The 15,052-nt window shown below is 31.1% G+C and overlaps 1 protein-coding gene and 1 long non-coding RNA gene across 2 annotated transcripts in view; both read left to right on the top strand.

The window, feature by feature from the left end:
• LOC133174079 (CD109 antigen-like) overlaps window positions 1-15,052 on the top strand; it is an 80,297-nt gene that overhangs the window by 33,263 nt on the left and 31,982 nt on the right. The gene's annotated exons all lie outside the window — the stretch shown is intronic.
• LOC133174310 (uncharacterized) lies at window positions 7,388-10,980 on the top strand. Its single transcript, XR_009719112.1, has 5 exons — window positions 7,388-7,427; window positions 8,046-8,130; window positions 8,341-8,473; window positions 10,483-10,719; window positions 10,902-10,980. It is a non-coding gene; the product is annotated as an uncharacterized LOC133174310 (long non-coding RNA).

Here is a 15,052-nt window from a genome sequence, read left to right as displayed (position 1 = left end):
ATTCGGAACATCTAATTTTAATTAGATTGAACCTTCTCTAGATCAGTTAAACAGTAAGAGGAATAATAGTATGAATTTTGTAAACATCCTGATAAAAATACATTATATTCTATTTATTCCTATATCTGGACTATTTCAAAAATCACCAAAAATCATTTTACCTTTCTCGAACGTTTAGATCACTGTAACTGTATGACATACATTATATTTGATTTATATTTTCATATTATAAAACCAATCTGGAGAGCAACCTAAATTATGAGTTATTTCCTCATTTCTCTATTTCAGCTCCTACCTTATCATGTTTCCAAAGACGATCCGTCCCAGTCTGAACTTGAATGTGATTGTCCACCTTCTGGACAGTACAAGTGCCCAGGGCACTATGATGGACGCCCCAAGTGCCCCTGGAACCACGGTGGTGGTCAGTCTTTTGGACAGTAACAATAGGACTATCGTATCTGAAAGGAGGATAATGGGTACGAAAATAGCGGAGGAGTGTTACCAAATATCGTAGACATCAATGTTTATAAATGCGCTGGGCATTTGTTGACTATTTAGAAAAATTAGCTAATTGGATTTTATTTTTATAATCCCGTCAAAAACTACTTTTTTAAATGCTGTTCAGAGAAAATAATGTTAACATTTCATGCTTCAAACAAGATTTCCACAATTTTGATATTATTAATATTTTTTCTATAATGCAGTATTTATTTAATTTTAATGTAGATTCAGTCAATGCAACATTGCAATCAATTCCTTTAAAGGTACGTTTTTGTATTTTATAAATACCATATGAAAAAGAGTTGTGATTATAAATTTATTTATTTATTGCTATCAGACATATTACTGTGTCCGTAATGTACGTAATATATCTTTATATTATTTAATCATTCTGCCACGGCAGAAAGGATGACTGCACTTAACGCCTGTTTTTGGGTCTTTTTCGGTTGCTTCTGTTGCTTTTATATCTAAATCTTATCTCACTTTTGTATGTTTATGAAAGAATACTGTAAATTTGGAACCACATTTAAATCTTAAAATGATTTTAGACTGTGATACAATAAAATGATTCAATGTTTTTTGTCCTTACTGCTTTCCAAATATAGTGAATTTAGACTTACCTGCCCTTGATTGAACATTAGATATGCATGAGAGGTGGAGCTAACATTGTAAGAAAGGGTCTAAAATTAGACTTGATAAATAACAATGACCAGTTTGGAAAAGCGAACGTGATCACTCTTTCCAATCTCCCTCTCCATTCTGTATGGCACAAATACACTTCCGACAAAGGTTTCAAAACGAAATTAACAATATGAGCACGTCAATGTAATTAAAGCAGATTTTATATCAATGCCAGATGACTTAATGTGTTCGAACATAGTGTCCTAGCTAGCACAAAACATGCTACTTTACAAGTCACGTGACGGAATTTAGTATTCACAAAGTTACCTGAGGTAAGAAATCACGTGGTGAATTATAATATTCAATATGTCACAATCCTTGGTTACATCACAGAGAGCGAATGTAAAAAGAAGCCAGTTTTTCTCTTTTTAACCATGAGCGCATGCTTGTCTATTAATCTCCTTTTGACACATTATTATTTATGCAAATATGCAACTACTGTTAAACGTAGAACAATAGACAAACATGCGCTGACTATGTACAAAGTCAGTAAAAAAGTAGGCGTCCTCATTATCGAATGGAGATTCAAGAAATTGTGATGACCCCTGCCTTTGAAAACAGATTCGAACTTCGTAAATACACACTTTTATTAAACGTAAATACATAAAGTTGTAGATTGGATGTTGACCATTCTTGCAATGAAAAGAAAAATGCTTGTTTTGAAAGTTTATTTTGTCGCAAATTCCGCATGTCCTTAAGTGCAGTCATCCTTTATCTCGCTAGTTCTATGGTCGATACAATCATTTTGTCAGCAAATACAGTCTATCATTAAGTCGAATACTGACTTATATTTTTTATACTAAATGTTAAGCTTTTATTTACACTCTGAATTTTCTACGGATTTTCCGGGGGTTTTTTCCCGTTCATGACAGGGAGCACATGGCGGGTGTGACCGGTCGGCAGGAGATGCTCACTCAGCCATGGCACCTGATCCCACCTCTCCTCTTAATTTGTATTTGAATGGACTTATGGGGTTGACACCGTTCGTTTTCTCCATATTTCATTCATCATATTAATACGGTAACTTTATTTCAAACCACAACAAATGTTTCTTTAAGATTGAAATATTATTTTTGTCCGACAGATGCCTTCAGGTTTACCAGCTGGATTTACGTATGCTATTAAGGTACAAGGAGAAGGACGAGTTAACTTTAGTGACTACACCTCAATCCAAAGACCCATTCTGTGATGATCCAGACTGATAAGGCCATCTACAAACCTGGACAAACGAGTAAGCGTTATCTATACCAGTAAGCGTTATCTATACCAGTAAGCTGTATCTATATAAATAAGCTTTATCTACGCAATAAGTTTTATCTATACGAGTAAGCTTCATCTATACAAGTAAGCGTTATCTAAACAAGCAAGCTTTATCTATACGTGAAAACTTTATTCATACAAGTATGCTTTTTTCTACGCAAATATGCTTTATCTATACAAGTAGGTTTATCTACAAACACGGACAAATCAGCAAGCTGAGCTTTATCTACAAACACGGACAAATCAGCAAGCTGTATATAAAAAATTGAAAAATCCTGCAAGCATTATCTATACAAATAGCTTTATCTACAAACACGGACAAATCAGCAAGCTGTATATAAAAAATTGAAAAATCCTGCAAGCATTATCTATACATATAGCTTTATCGACAAACACGGACAAATCAGCAAGCTGTATATAAAAAATTGAAAAATCCTGCAAGCATTATCTATACAAATAGCTTTATCGACAAACACGGACAAATCAGCAAGCTGTATATAAAAAATTGAAAAATCCTGCAAGCATTATCTATACAAATAGCTTTATCTACAAACACGGACAAATCAGCAAGCTGTATATAAAAAATTGAAAAATCCTGCAAGCATTATCTATACAAATAGCTTTATCTACAAACACGGACAAATCAGCAAGCTGTATATAAAAAATTGAAAAATCCTGCAAGCATTATCTATACAAATAGCTTTATCTACAAACACGGACAAATCAGCAAGCTTTATATAAAAAATTGAAAAATCCTGCAAGCATTATCCATACAAATAGCTTTATCTACAAACACGGACAAATCAGCAAGCTGTATATAAAAAATTGAAAAATCCTGCAAGCATTATCTATACAAATAACTTTATCTACAAACATGGACAAACAAGAACATTTCATACAAACCTGGACAAACAACTTAATCTTGACAAAACTTTATTTCATTTTACAAAATTTTATCAATACAAGTAAGCTTTTTCTACGATTCTAGATAAACATTTAGCCTTTATCTACAAACCTGGACAAACAAGCAACTTTTTCTACAACATTGTACAAACAAGTGAGCATTATACAAACTTGAAAAATAGAGAGGCTTTATCTATTCAGGTAGGCTTTTTCTAGAAACCCGGACATATAAGGTAGTAAAATCCAAATGATCTGTCATACCCAAAAAAGCAAGTTACATGTAGCTGTATAAATAAGTACTAGCTTTACGTACAAACCAAGAAAAAGGTAATCTTTATCTATTTGCCTGAACAAAAAATTAGCTTTATATAAATGACCTGTCAAACCAGGCAAACAGTTAAGTTTTATATATACTGTAAAAGCAGAAATATTTGTTTGGATTTAATTTCGTTTATTTCGTTGTTAACAATTGACTACTTAATTAAATCCCTCACGAAATGTTTATATGATTGTATATTGAGTGGGGTGCTTTTGAAACAATGAAATTAAATGTCCAAAAAACCTTTTTAGATGACAAATCAACGAAATTTTATCCCCGCGAAAATTTGTGCTTCTACAGTATATCCGGACAAAAGTTATCCTTTTATTTTTTTTATACTAAAATCGACTAGGGATAAGTCTGCCTACTTGCAATATGTATATATATATATATATATATATATATATATATATATATATATATATATATATATATATATATATATATATATATATATATATATATATATATATATATATATATATATATATATATATATATCCGTATAACGAATTTCTTAAAGAATACATATCGCATGCGCAATATAGATTTTTTTATTCAAGTATAATGACTAAAATGTATTTCGGGACGTAGAAAATACAAAATTTTACCTTGGAGTTCAAAAGTTTCAAATGAATTGAGTTTCAAATACAAATACTTACAAAATTAATTTCAATTTAATGTTAAAAAAGAGATTTTTGATAATTCACTATCAAAGATGTAAATTTCATTATTTTTAATTTCTAGGGGATATACAATCAGTTCACTATAACCTTAAATTCGCTATATATGAATTCGTTATATCTGTAAGATTTTACAAGGAATTTTAAAAATTTGGCCGGGAATTACAAAAAACTTTGCTATATCCGTAAATTCGCTATATCTGTGTTTTACTATATATATATATATATATATATATATATATATATATATATATATATATATATATATATATATATATATATATATATATTAGGGATGTCAACGAGTACCCGGTTAACCGGGTACTCGATCGAACGTCCGAGTATCGAATATGACGGGTGAAGTTGTAAATACTAGTATCAAGAAATAAACTACTTAACTTTCAGACTTATCACAAGAAAACATTTGGAAATGTAAATAATATATATACGACCCGCGATCAGGAGTCAACGTCTATTCCCAAAAATATTCTCTTTCACTAGTCTAATCATTACAAACGTTGATAAAAATGTCTTCCTAAACAACTGTAAAGCATGAATTTTGTAATTATTTATTATTAATTGATCATGACTTGTGTGTTTGTTTGATACATAAATTAAGCACCACAAAATCGTTTTCGTTGGGCTCGATGTTTATATACATGTATTTTAAATGGAAGAAAACATCGATAGGATAAACAGGTCTCAATAAAATCAACAAACTCTTACATGTATACACACTTTTTTCGAGTAGCCGGGTACTCGATCGGAAAATCGTCCGAGTAACCGATTATCAAATATTGACCGATTTGACATCCCTAATATATATGTGTGTGTGTGTGTGTGTGTGTGAGGGTGTGTGTGTGTGTGTGTGTGTGTAAGTCATCAACGAAAGACGTCGCTTTCATAAATAAATACCAGAAGTCTAAAACTTTATTATATCAACAAGGTTCATGGTTAAACCAAAAACTACATACATGTTACTATCGGATGTGATTTTTATCGAATAAGTGTTTTTTCTATCATCATGACTTTAGCGAGGAAAGAAAACGACACAAAAAGAGAAGAATCTATCTGAACACAATGAAAAATGTAATAATTTTTTAATTAAGATATATAAAACGTCAAAGCTTATAACTGTTTTGAAATTGCTTTTGTTTTCATCTACAAATTAGCAATCTGTATATAGTATTATCTCATTTCCTGAACATTATAAAGTAATTGCAAAATTAGTGTCAATGATTTTACCTTCACTGTTAAGACTTTAATCTTCGATTTTCATGAATTAACTCATGAACTTCATAAGATTGTATGCTACACGAGAATGTAAAGTTTCGACAATAAAAATATATCCAATAACTGGAAAAGAATTAATTAAAGTGAAGTTGTTTTTCAGAGTTTGTTCCAATTTTCCATTCAATATTGTATCTGTATTTTTATATTTTCTTTTCTTCAGTTCATTTTCGCGTTTTTGGATTTTACCAAGACCTTTCCATTGTGAATAAAAATATAGATGTAGCAATTTTCGTAAGTACCTGAAAATATCTAAATAAGATTATAGGGGTTAAGATATTCTATTGATTATGTCTTACAACATTTTAATTGTTTTCCTCAATTTAATAAGGACCCTCTTGGAAATAAAATGGCTGAGTGGAAAAACAAAGTTCCTGATAATGGAGTGTTTACAGATAGTTTAGTTATGTCCGACCATCCGGTACTAGGGGAGTGGAAGATAAAAGCTCTACAAGGGGTGAGATAGCTATAGGCTCTTATTTGCTTTTTTCCTCGCTTGTCTCGTAACTGGTATGTGTCCATGACAAATATAATCTTTTATTTCATCAAAGTGTAGGTATGTAATATTAAGTAAGTGAAGTTAAAATCAATAAGGATTTCTTTAACTTTGATTAAAAACATTTTTTTGTTAACAGATTGAGACTTAATAATAAATGTTTTTACATTGACATTTAATTTCATTATTCTCAGTGAAACCTGACTTAATAAATATGTGGTTTATAATATAAACATGTGATTTTCTCGATCTGTTCGACTATATTCTTTGTATTTTTAAACTGATCACATTATTTTTGTCAAATTTCCGTAGACTAGAAAACATACCTTAGAATACCAGAAAGCAATTTGAGATGTCCTCATTATTTTCTAATTTCGTTTGATATTTACCTAAATTATGAGAACATAAACATGTTACCCTTCCGGATAAACTCTTTGACTTATAACATCTCCCTAACTACATACCCAGAGTAAGTGAGAAATGTCATGCTGAACAAAGTGCTTCTATACATATATTATTTTGATTTTTATTTGGAAAAAAAATCTTTAAAAAGTCTCGGAAAAGTTATTAATTCCAACCATGGAATTCAGTTTGTAATTTTCATGGATTGAGCGCATACAAGTTCTACTAGCGCGGGAAATTGATTGCAAAGATAAGCTAAATTGAATACATGATTTAAGGAGATATTCTAAGTACAACAGGAGATAATCAAGCCACGTATTCAAATGAATACTGTGCACATTTTGTTCAATTATATAAGGGTTTGCAAAAAAAATGCAGTGCTAGTGTTATGAACTTCCCTTTTCTTTAATAATGTACAAAATTCCCAAACATAGAGAAAATTTTAAAATATTTTTAAATAGTTTGTGATCATATAGGCATTTGCTTCTCAAAGTAGATACAATGAAAAATAACACCTCAAGCCAGTTTACAGAAAGCTGCCAACTCATCTGAAATAAATTAGAAAGCCACTTGCAATATGATCACCAATGTTTACCTCCGGTGAAAAATAAATTCGTCTCCATTGTTTTAATATAAATACTTTATCTTGTCTTAATATATCTTCAGATATAACTCGTTTAATCAGCTTTTCAACATCTAAAAAGATTTTTTTTACAAATAGAACAAAATTTACTTTTTTACAATTTATTAGATATTATACATAGGGTAATTATAAATGTTTATATTCATTTATTGTCTAGTTATCACTGAGACAGCTATTATATAATTATGATAAAAACGTATCCATTTCAGACTGAAACTCACACTAAGACAGTGACTGTGGATGAATATGGTAAAATAAATTTATATTTAATAAAACTAAATATTAATGATTTTTTTCTTTTAGGAAAATGGAAATGCATTTTGTATTGTTTGCATTCGTATTTTCACCTACGAAATTGAAATATATGTGTAGAGAATAAATGGAACAAAATTTATTTTTCCGTAAGCATCTTTACTCCATTTGTCAATCAATTTCTTTTTTATATTCCGTTCCGGTAAAGCTTACTATTTGTTTCTTAATTTTAACATTTTAATTCTTGTGTTTTTGCCTAACGTTAATGTGAATTTGAAACTGTGAGGAACATATTCCATATTTGATGATTATAATTTAATGGATTATATGTCTTGTTTGTGATACTGTGTATGCATTTAAATTACTTATTGTAAAATCATCAATTATCAATTGTAATAAATGTCCCTTTTCTTCGTTTCTGAATCCCCTCATATGAAATGTTAACGTTGAAAAAAAAGCAAAACACTGCGTATTAAATCAATTCAAAAAACTTTCTTGAACTGCTTTGAAATATAACTCGTATAACATAAATATTGCCATAATCATACATAAGGATTATATTTAAAATTATTTGTACATTACATCATTGAATTATTTTGACTGCTGATATTTTAGTATTGCCAAAGTTTGATGTGACGTTGGAACTTCCACCATACGGAGTGAGCAATAGAAGTTTAACAAGTATTAAAGTTATTTCCACGTATGTAGGCTTATATATAAAAAAAATACAATCAAATTTTAAAAAAAGATAATAGTTTTCTAAAAAATCATTATGAACAATCTTATTTATCAGTAAATGAATTCCATTAATAACATTGAGTTTTAAAATAATGCCTACTTCCTTTGCTGCATTCACCGTAAGTCTGCTTTATTTCAACAATATAAATAAAAATATATATTTAATCCCTAGATACACATTTGGTAAACCAGTAAAAGGAATGGTTGACATCAGAATCCGTTCGCCATATATCGACTTTTCTTCAGTGTATCAGCAACTCAGGCAATGCCAAGGGCATATTGATGAGATTTTTCATCGTGCCCCAGTAAGTTGTTTTTTCCCTACTTTGTATTCATTATTTAAGCACCGGTAAAACGTCTTTAGAATTAATTAAGGTGATTCCACCCTCGTGTGACATCAGGGGCTCGCAAAATCTTCCACTGAATAAAATTCTTCAATAAAAGAAGTAAATAATATGTAGAAATCCTGTTATATAGTCACAGTAAAGAAATCATGTTTTGTAAAATACAATAATACGCAATAATGTTTCGTGTATTCCATCATTATTTTTTAATTATAAAAAAAGGTACTAAATCTAACGTATATTTCTTCATTCATGCATTTCCTTTATAATATCCCTATCAAATATGGGTTCTCAAATATTCAAATTTAATATATTTTTTGTAACAGTAACAAGAAACCGTATTGTTAGGCCTTTGTTTTATTTTATACTAAATTTAATACAAAATGCTCTGTCTACTTGATCAATACATGGGGCTCACGGTGGGTGTGACCGGTCAACAGGGAATGCTTACTCCTCCTAGGCATCTGAGCCCACCTTTTCGGGGATCCGTCTTTATGCCCTCTTCACATATTTGTATTGTTTGTAATTTTTATGAGATCGATCACTGTTCGTTATCTTCGCCTTTTCATTTAGTTAAAATCTAATGTCATTTGAATTTTCTGATATTGACAGAGACTACTTTTCATTTCTATCTGATCTGAAAAATGTGGTGATATTTACATTTTTTCTAATTATTAAGTATATCAAACTATGTTAAATGGAAAAATGCTGTTTTCTTATTTTTATATGAGGATGAAGATATACCTTTATATCTAAAAGGAAATCGTCAAAAGATCCTATAAAAGAAAATTGGTAGAAAAAACATGTAATTGTTTATACAACGACCGTTGAACTTACATCTTTGAATACATGTTCCGAGTGTATTTCACTTGATAAAATGACAGCTATTTATCAAAAATATCTCTTTTCTTTGTCTTTATTTCATTATATATATATTATTTTTCTCTATTATTTCAAGCTCTCTGATTGGCTAAAACATGATTACATGATTAAGTATATAACAACATATAGACGTGTTACTATTTAAAGATTCTGAAATGCATATCGACCTGATATTTCTAAAAATAGAAATAATCTTCTTTGAAAACAATGGTGTTGATTTTACATAGCTAATATAATTTGATGTTTTAGGAGATAAAAAGAGAAACTTTAATTCTAACTATGTAAATTATTTCAATCATCTGCACTTTATGTAATAATTTTTTAGAGGTAAAATATTATATTATTATTGATATTTATTGCTTACGCTTTTGTTTATTATTTCTTTTATCCGATAAATAGCCCTAAAACATTTCCAAAATTATAAGAGATACAAATTCATAATTTAAAATTTCCCTTTTATTTTATCTTTTTATCATGTATAGTTTACGCAATTTTGAGAGAATGAGACAGTGTGTGATTTACTACTTGTCGTAAAAATTAGCGATAATTAATTCGTTCAATTATGTAAATCGCATTTCACCACAGTACATTCGACAGACCGGACGTATTTCATAGCGGTCCGGATTTCTTTCTTTTCTATTGGTTATAAACTTTCAAATTAAACTTGTAATATTGTAAATATATAGTGTTTGGTAGTTTAGTAGTACATATAGTGCTGGTTGTTTTGTTTTTTTTTTTTTTGTTTCTTTTTCCTTTGTTTTTATGATTTTTTAACTTTTTTATTTGTCCTGAGGAATATATATATATATAGATATAGATATAGATATATATCTCCAAAAAATGAAAAGAAATATCACAGTGTCCGGTAATTAATATGATTATATATTATATATATGATTATATATATATATATATATATATATATATATATATATATATATATATATATATATATATATATATATATATATATATATATATATATATTATTTATTTATATATATATATATATATATATATAAAAGAATATATATATATATAAGTATATCTATAAAACTGTAAAGCTCAAATTTTGTTTTATTTTGAAGATAGATGGCCAGTATAAGTTTGATGTTGAGAACTCGAAACTTAAGAGCCTGATGGAGATTTTAGACTACATATTAGATTACAGAAGCCTATTATTTGAAGTGAATGTAACTGAATCGATAACTGGTTTACGCCAAAGTGCATCTGGTACTGTTACATTCTATCCAACTGAAAACAAATTATAGTTCCTTGAGTCTCTTCCATCAACATTTAAACCTGGACTTGACTTTACAGTAGTGGTGAGAGACTAGAATGTATTTAAAGAGTTATTGTAATGAATAAATAAAAGATACCGCTGAAAGAAATTTTGTTTTTTAAAACAGATAACTTTTAAAACTTATATTAAATCATAAAATGTGGTCATGTTTATGGTAGAATAAGTTCCTAATGTATCTTATATAAGGTTTTGTATCTAATACAGGGCAGATTGACCAGTCAAGATGACAAAACAGTTTCCCTCCAAAATACCTCGAGGGTGAAGCTGACTGTAACCCACACCGTCCCCCTCCTCTCCGACAGGTCCAACACTACCATGACGTCAGATTCAGGCCTACCAAGTGAAAATACAACGATGATTAATATGAATTCAGAAAACACAGCGGAACAGCAGGAAATAGGGACGGAATTGGTCAGCTTTTTGGAAGATGTGGTACACAATTCTCTAGTGAGCGATACTATAGAAAGAACCATGAAACCAGTCTTTCTTGACATTGACGCCAATGGAATTTTCAAACATGAAATAACAATTCCTGAAGAAACTAAAGAAATATCCGTGAAAGTAAGTTATCATGCAGACTTTTGCAATTTTCTTTGTAAATAACTTCCATTTCAAACGCCTAATCCTTGTTGTATGTTCTGTTAAAGCTTACCCATTCATTACTCATTTCAGGCAGAGTACAATAGTTTGTCTGCTTACCTTCTTCGACTGCCTAGTAAATCACCAAGTAACTCCTTCATGCAAGTCAAGCTTCTCAACACAGACAGGAAACCAAAGGTTTTCATTCTTATTTCCTCGCTCTGGATTTGTTACTTATTTACATCAAAAGAATCTATCTATATATTCAACATTCATTTGAGGTTGATTTTAGTCTTTTCGAAAAGCTTAAAGATTTACGGACTGGTCGATGACATTATGCGACATGCATGTAGTAAATTGTTACTCATACATCGCTTTAAGTCTAGTCAATATATATAGTATCTAGAGATAGGCATTATCTTTTCATAGACTATTATGATGCATCATTTGAGTTTATTCCCTAAATATCATTGCTTTTTTATTCCAACTGTAATGGTTATGGCTAGTCTTTATGATATCTCATTACTTTATATTTGAACAAATACTACGATCCCATCACAGGACGTGGAGATCGGTCCTTTGGATAAGACCGTATAAACCTGTAAACCGAAGTCCCCTTTCGCAGTAGGTGCTGGCACGAAAAAGATCCCTCACTGACAAAAGCCCTGAGTGCCGAGTACAGGTCTAAATTTAATTTGCAGCCCTCCACATGCCAATGATGGCTTCTCAATACGAGTGAAATATTTTTAAAGGGACGCTAAACAACAAGCAAACAAATACTATGATCCAGCTTAATAATCCAGACAGAAACTATTGTGTCAACTTTCCTTATTTATGAAGTAATATCCCGCTTTTACCTGCATTTGGTGTTTACATCTCCCAAGTTATTCGCTACTCAAGAGCATGCTCCGAGTACGATCAGTATTAAAACCGAGACAGGCTACTGACAGATGAGTTGATCTTACAGGGATTTCAACAACCTCGTGTAAAGACAGCATTTCGTAATTCTATGGTCGTTACAATATAACCTAGCATTGAGCCGTATTTTGGCTGACTTGTTACACTAAATTTGACTACGTAATATTCCGTCTACCTGCTCAATACGTAGGACTCACAGCGATTGTGACCGGTCGACCGGGGATGCTTACTCATCCTAGGTACCTGATCCCACCTCTGAATTTTCATTCATTTTCTGAAGGTCCGTGTATAGCACTCTTCAAGTTTTGTATTGTTTTTTAATTTGTTTTTTGAGATGGATCCCTGTTTGTTCTTTTAACTAATCAAACACAGGAAATGTAAACCATCATATGTTTTATTAATTTATGTATCACTAAGATTCATTTTTTATTATGACACTTATATCAGTAATGTACAAACATAATGAATGATCAGCTTTTCTTTATTGGTGGTCGTCATCTCTATTTCTCTATTGTATGTCCCTATGTCCTGACTATCTTTTCTGAACAAGTGTATTGGTGGTTTGTCATCTCTATTTCTTTATTGTTTGTCCCTATGTCCTGACTATCTTTTCTGAACAAATGTATTGGTGGTTTGTCATCTCTATTTCTCTATTGTATGTCCCCATGTCCTGACTATCTTTTCTGAACAAGTGTATTGTTGGTTTGTCATCTCTATTTCTTTATTAATTGTCCCCATGTCCTGACAATCTTTTCTGAACAAGTGTATTGGTGGTTTGTCATCTCTATTTCTCTATTGTATGTCCCTATGTCCTGACAATGTTTTCTGAACAAGTGTATTGGTGGTTTGTCATCTCTATTTCTCTATTGTTTGCACTATGTCCTGACAATCTTTTTCTGAACAACTGTATTGGTGGTTTGTCATCTCTATTTCTTTATTGTTTGTCCCCATGTCCTGACTATCTTTTCTGAACAAGTGTATTGGTGGTTTGTCATCTCTATTTTTCTATTGTATGCCCCTATGTCCTGACAATCTTTTCTGAACAAGTGTATTGGTGGTTTGTCATCTCTATTTCTCTATTGTATGTCCCTATGTCCTGACTATCTTTTCTGAACAAGTGTATTGGTGGTCGTCATCTCTATTTCTCTATTGTTTGTCCCCATGTCCTGATTATCTTCTCTGAACGAGTGTATTGGTGGTTTGTCACCTCTCTTGTTTGCCCTTATGTCCTGACAATCTTCTCTGTATTGATTCTGTAATGGACCTATACACTACGTGTATACGTCCCTGGTTCTGTCTGTCATATCCCTCGTCCTACCATTTGTCTGACGGTTATCTCAGTATAGGTGGTGTCTGTCAAATCAATCGTCTGACCCTACGTCTTGACAATCTTCTCTGTATTGGTATTATCTCTCATATCGATTGTCCGACCGTAAGTCTACACTATCATTTCTTTCTTGGTAGTTTGTTATATCCTTATCCGCACTTACATTCTTCTTATTATACCCCCCCCCCCCGCTTGAAAAGTGGGAGGGTATATAGTGATCGGGGTGTCCGTCTGTACGTCCGTCCGTCTGTCTGTACGTCCGTCCGTCCGTCTGTTACGCTTTGGGGTTCCTTTCTCTTATCCGCAACTCCTCTTATACCACTGAATGAAATTTAATTAAACTTCCACAGAATCTTTGTTACATAGTGCCATTGTGACCACCTTTTTTACTTTCTGATCTGCCACTTATTTCGGGTCTCCCAGTGCAAAACATGGACTTTGCCATTATAATCATTTAGTGAGCTCAGTGTTCACAGTACCTCTAGTTTTTTTATGTCATATCCACTAGTTACATTTTTCATTAAACAAGATTTTAAAAATAATCAAAAGAAGGCCCATAATCAAAAGAAAAAATGGTGTAAAAATTGGTTCATCTGAACCGTTTTCTATATGTTTATTCTTTCATTATTTTGTTTTCTTTCTAGGCTTTTTCTTCAGTACCACAGTGCCTATATTAATCAAACTTGCCACAAAATTCCCTTGAGTAAAACGAATTCGAATTCAGAAAAAGAGATAATCAGATAAACACACAAAACGGTGGAGCATTCTAAAACTCTTCATCACAAAAGAGCCCAAAAAGACACGAAAATACTAGTATGTGATCATCTAAAAATCTCCTCAAAAAGGATTCATTTGAACATATTCGAATCTATACTACCTGAGGATACTCCCAAACCAATATGACTAACAATAGCTTTGCTGTTCTCGAGAAGATTTTTAAAGATACTTTCCTATATATATATTCCTATGTTAAACGTATATGAAAGGTTCCTGAAAAATATATATGTATAAGATTTTAAAAAATGAAAAAAATTCTAAATAACCATATATCCTTGATTAGTCTTATTGATATGATATCAGTATTAGGTAGCACAAATATTATGTTTGTACAAATCAGTTTTCCCCCTCAAGATGAATATTGATTCAATTTTGGCTTAGTCTTAACCCCTAAGGGCCAGGGTAATGCCAGTGGTAAAATAATTTTCAATCACCAAATAATCAGCAGCTCCAAGGTGACGTTAGTGAGCGTTGAGGCCCATGGACCTCTTCTTGGAGTGTTTAATTTACAAAAGAGTGTTATTTTTGTAAGGATTATTCAACTTAATTTTTTAGACAGGAAGCTTTAAGTACTCTTTTTTCGTTTATGTTTGTAGGAGAACGGTTTAGCTGTTCTTACGGACGCCCCGATTTATAAAAACGAATATCCTAGTAAGTATGTTATCCCATTTCTGTTAATTTTATGAATAATCGAGTTTGGTTACATGTTATCGCTGATAATGTGTTCAAGAGATAAATTATTTATATTTAACAT

The sequence above is a fragment of the Saccostrea echinata genome, unplaced genomic scaffold, assembly GCF_033153115.1.
Source record: "Saccostrea echinata isolate AGI-Se365-2 ecotype Australia unplaced genomic scaffold, CSIRO_AGI_Sech_v1 ptg000057l, whole genome shotgun sequence".
In the NCBI taxonomy this organism is placed as follows: domain Eukaryota; kingdom Metazoa; phylum Mollusca; class Bivalvia; order Ostreida; family Ostreidae; genus Saccostrea; species Saccostrea echinata.
Note: the sequence above shows the minus strand (reverse complement) of the source record. Positions and strands in the feature narration are given on the sequence as shown.